Here is a 5,520-nt window from a genome sequence, read left to right on the forward strand (position 1 = left end):
GACTTGCCCACTACTCCCCTCAGCAGTGTGCCTCGGTCTATCTGCCTGTTCTGTTCCTTGCTCTGTCTCTGGAAATTCTTTTTAACCCCTGCACTTCTGGGCTGTACCCAGCTCTTGTATGCATAAATAAAGAAATCTTAAAAAAATAAAATAAAAAACAAGTAACAATAAAAGAAAAAGTTTCTGGTACAGGACTAGCAACACAAAAAAAGTGTATAACCACCTGGACAATACACCCGTTTTGCAACAGTGCAACTTTTAAGATGCGCTATTGACTGTCCTTAGTCCACACAGGTTACAACTTTATACTTCAACAACATGCTGACAGTCCCTAAGGAAAACTGCCTAAAGAAAAGCATAACTCAGATGTTCCCTCATCTGGCCAACTCCCTTTAAGTTTAGGTGCAAAAGGACTTAGGTATATTTACATACAACATATTACTTGTAAGTTACATACAACATATTACTTGATCAATTTTCTAAAATAAGGTTTGAGGCAATGACAGTAAGAACAAGGAAGAAAACATGGAGGGGTGAAATCCCAATTACTATACATGTGTATTTCTTTTTTTAATTTTATTTACTTTTGTGTAGGAGAAATGGAGTGTAGATCAGAGGTGCAGGTGGGGAAGGGGAGGGTGTTGCAGAGAGGATTCACCAGAGACAGAGCGGGGAGCAGAACAGGCAGATTTATTTTTTTAAAGTTTTATTTATTTATGCATACAAGAACTGGGGTACAGGCCAGAGGTATGGCGGGGGGGGTGGTGAGAGGATTCACCAGAGACAGAGTGGGGAGCAGAATAGGCAGATTGGCTGAAATACACTGCTGAGGGGAGCAGCTGGCAGGCAAGTCAGGAGAGGTCTGTCGTGCCATGTGGGCAGCTCCCTGGCCAGGGATGGAACTCAGACCTTTGTGGTGATAGCACTGAGACTTAACCTCTGGGGACCAGGGAAGCCCCACATTTTTTCTTGACAATAGGGGGAAAACTTTTACTGATAAGTTACAAAGAAAAGGCAAATAAACAATTTTGTACAAGAAATTTTAACACATTCTGTACAATGTCTTCATTTTGCCTTCACCATTTGTACAAACTCTTCATAGTTTATTTGCTCATCACCACCAATCTCTGCTTCCCTGATCATTCCATCAACCTCTCTCCAAGGCTTGTCTTCAAGTGACATATCTGCCTCTGCATTAAGAGCCGTTGCTGTCCTTAGCAAACACACGGAATGCTTCTCTAACTTCTTCTTCACTATGGCTTTCATTTTTCTTGCCATTGTCAGAAATTTTGGGAAAGTAGAATTGTGCCGTTATCATCAGTATTTACTTCCTGAATCATGTTTTGTAATTCTGCTTCTGTGGGATTCTACTCAAAAGATGTCATTACAGTTCCTGAATCCTCTGTTATAGTTCTATCACCTTCCTTGTCAAATAATGAAAAAGCTTTGAATTTGCCATCTGCTCTGCAGTCAGTTGGTCAGCTATGCTGCAGGTACTACATGGCCTCCAAGAAGCTCCCGCACTAGATTTGTTTCAGACATGAAGAAATTCAATCCATCTCTAGTCAAAATTTTGAATGTCCCTCAAAAGGATATTATTTGCTTTACAAAAGTCATCTCCACTTTGCAGAATGATCCTCCAAGATGGATTCTTTAAATAACATAGATTTAGATTAGGATTTGATGTACACACAATCTACCAGAATATACTCAGTCAAAAATGAGGTAAATGTGCAATAATGTTCCTTCTGTGTTTCTCAAGAAGTGAGGCGTGTGCTTTTCTGCATGTCTGGGTTTCAAGAACTGGTTCACCACCCACGAAATGTCTCCCACACCATCTTGGATAGAAGCGCTCACAGCAGACAAGCTGACTCAACACTCATCCTGATGCTACCGGCTCCAGGAGAAAAATAGGTAGCTCTCAGTATCAAAACAACCATGTTTTCCTAATAAACATTGCTATTGCTGTGACTAATCATTAGTCATATTTCATTTTATTTAGCCCTTGCTATATGTTAGGTACTGTTCCAAATACTTTGCTAACATTAACTTAGTCAATTCTCATAACCAATGAGGGAGTACAATATTTCCATTTTACAGATGAGGAAACAGGTGCAGAATGGTAAAGGCAGTTTTAAATACATTTAGGAGGGAGAAAACCTAGCATATCATATATATATCTATGTATATAAAGATATCACCAAAGAGGACATGTGTAAAGGCCAGGACTGGATGCAGTGCAGGTTTTCTGATCCCATGCAGACCGGGTAAAGGAGGAGTCAGAGTCCTCAGTAGTTTTGCAGGTTTTTTATTTGGGGTTCACCAGGCATATGGCAGGCATATTGCTGCCAGCCTCCCAGCCCCCAGCAAGTCTTCACTCTATCTGGGCTCTCTAGTGTTCGTTCTGCTGCTTCTCGGCTTCTCTTTCGGCTTCTGCTTCGGCTTCTACTACTGCTGCTGCTGCTGCTGCTGCTGCTTCTGCTGCTGCTGGCGTCCCCCCGTGATGCCGCCCTTAAAAGCACAGTCTTAGCTCAGCTGAATCCCATCTACCTATGCCCACACCCTATTCCAGGTGCCCGCCATCAGGCATGCATTCAGGACAAGGATCCATCATCTATCCTGATGGCGGAAGGGCAGAAAAGCCTGATATTTTCTTTACCCTACAACATGGGTTAAAATAGGTTGCGGAAAGGGCCTCCCCTGGTGGCGCAGTGGTTGAGCGCTGGGCTGTGAAGCTGCCTGCAGCCTCTGCAGCGCCCGGTTCAATCCCCGGCCACTGGCGAGGGTCCCACATGGCGCGCAGACCTCTCCTGCCGTGCCTGCTGCTTCCCTCAGCAGTGTATTTCATCGGTCTGCCTGTTCTGTTCTCCGCTCTGGCTCTGGTGAATTCTCTCACCCTCCCGCGCTTCTGACTGTACCCGGATAAATAAATAAATCTTAAAAAAAAAAATAGGTTGAGGAAAACATATTTAAGGTGAGGTGTGTTTGGCGTGTTTCCAAGCTAATGACTAGGACCTTTTAATAACAGTCCTAAAGTCAAACTGTCTATGTGCATGTTACAGAGAATGGGGATTTGGAGTCTCAAAGATCCAGGTTTAGCTCACAGGTGGCTGTGAGCTGTTGAGCAAGTCAGTGTTTGCCTGTGGGTGTTTTTCATCTAAATAATGGGGATTGGGAGGCATATCAGTTAGCTATTACTTCGTAATAAACCAACGCTCTCAAATACTAGGTTAATCAACCATGTATTACTCTTTGAGTCTACTGGTTGGTCAGTGGTTTTGCTGAGCTAAGATGGGCTTGGCTAACCTCACTCAGGTATTTGCAGGCAAGTGGCTTTTCCACCTGGGGCTGGGCTCTCCTAGCCTTGTGTAAGGGCCTGAGACTCAACTAGGAACACACAGGGCTAATAAATAGGTGCTACTGCACATGGATTCATCTTCTGGCAGACTTATTCTCAGACTTATTCTCATGGCAGTGGTAGGATTCCTGGAGAGCGAAAACAGTTGTTTTGCAGACTGGGCTCAGAATTAGCACAATATTCTTTGCACTATATTCTGTTAAAGCAAGCTCACAAAGGTCATGTTAGACTTACTCAGGTGGGGAAATAAAACTCCACCCTGTGGAGGGAAGGACTGAAAACTTATATTGCAAAGAGCACAGATAAAGGAGTGGGGCATGGAATCATTCCTGTAGTCATCTTATCAAAAGAGACAACTCTCCCTAACTCAGAGGTCAGTATAGACGTCTTAGAGGTCAAAAACCTGACAGTGCTTTGAAAATTAGAAGCACAGTGTCTCTGAGTGTGGTATCAACCTCACCAGTGCTATTGTGAGTGCCTACAGGACTGTAACCCTTCCTTACTGCCCGAGTCTCAGGAAAATCCCACAGAAGTTAAAGGAAACTGAGAAGCAGCTCAGTTGCTGAGAACAGGGCACACTCTTCTCATCCCCAGAACAAAGACAAACTTCAAACCCTGTAGAATTTGAGAAGCTCTCTTCCCCTTAGGCAAGCTCTCCTCCCTCTCCTGAGCTCCACCTCCAACCTCCAAAGGAACTTGGCAAAGGAACTTTTTTCTCACCTGACAGCTGAGGCCACACAGGATGATTTGCTCAAGGTTGCTAATTAACTGGGAGGACCCTGATCTCACCTAGGGAACCCACTAGGGCCTATTTGGGGGACAATAGCAGGTAAGAGTAATTTTCCAGTGCATGTACCACCTAAGTACAGATACTTGCTGTTCTGGCTAGATAGAATGGTGTGGTGATGACTTTTTCTGATAACCAGGTGGAGCCTTGGAAACCCATCCCTGATAGATATGAGTAGTCACCTGCTCTTGTATTCCATGGCCTCTGTTAGCTTGTATCTCTTGACCTGCTTCCACTTGCTTTCCCGAAACACTGGTAGGATTGCATCACATTTCTGTTTAAATAACGTGTTAATCTTTATTGAATCCTTTATAATGGACTCAAGGTTGTTCTAAGACCTTTCCTTGAATTAACTGATTTAATCTTCATAATTCTGTGAGTTAGTATGGATCCTGTTTTGAGTCAAACAAACTCCATCTTGTCTCTAAGCTGCCATGTTAACACTTCTACATAAAAATTAAACAGCTTGTCTCAGTCATTGGGTGACTATGGAAAAAACAAGAGATAATCCCAGTTGTGACAGCCCACCCCACACTGCAACATTCTGTCTGAAGACTTTTGTGCACTAATTAGAGACAGATAAACCAATTCAAATTTCACCACAACTGACCTAACCTCAGACCATCTTCCCTACCTGTTCCTTTAAGACTCTGCCCTTCCTCTGATGAACATGCCTTGTTGTGGACGCGAATCATGATTCCTGTTCTTGAATAAATGCCTTTCGACTATATTGAAACATGATTATTTCTCTGGGGTTGACAGTAGGCCCTAAAAATATCCCCCCCTTTTGCAGATATGGAAACTGAGGCATAACAGGTTAAAGTGGCTTATGCAAAGTTACACCGTAGGCAAGTATCAGAGTTAGGATTTGAACTCAATCTGGTTGCTGAGCTTGGGCCTCTTAGGTCAACAACCCCTCTCTATATATAGGTCTCTATTTTTATAATAACAACAACAATAACAATAATAATAAAAATGATCAACATGCATGTGTTGTTTACTGTACCCTATGCTCTGTTCTAGCTATGCCCTGTGTTAGCTTATTTGATTCTTAAGAGTACTAAAGAATGAGGGGGAACTATTATTATTTTGCAGATAGGAAACTGGGGCACAGTCACATGACAAGGATGGGTCACCAGACACTCCAGAGTCAAGTTTATTTTATTTTATTTTTTTTTAAGATTTATTTATTTATTTATTTATTTATTCATACAAGATTTATTTATTTATTCATACAAGCACTGGGTACAGTCAGAAGCGCGGGAGGGTGAGAGAATTCACCAGAGCCAGAGTGGGGAGCAGAACAGGCAGAAGGACCGAAGTACACTGCTGAGGGGAGCAGTGGGCGCGGCAGGAGAGGTCTGTCGTGCCATGT

The 5,520-nt window shown here is 43.0% G+C and overlaps 1 pseudogene; it reads right to left on the bottom strand.

Annotated features, from left to right (window-relative positions):
* Positions 1-1,065: 1,065 nt before the first annotated feature.
* On the bottom strand, positions 1,066-4,840 carry LOC119236748 (calmodulin-like; annotated as a pseudogene).
* Positions 4,841-5,520: the final 680 nt, after the last annotated feature.

The sequence above is a fragment of the Talpa occidentalis genome, unplaced genomic scaffold (genome assembly GCF_014898055.3).
Source record: "Talpa occidentalis isolate TD23 unplaced genomic scaffold, MPIMG_talOcc4v2.1 talOcc4.9, whole genome shotgun sequence".
Classification (NCBI taxonomy): Eukaryota; Metazoa; Chordata; class Mammalia; order Eulipotyphla; family Talpidae; genus Talpa; species Talpa occidentalis.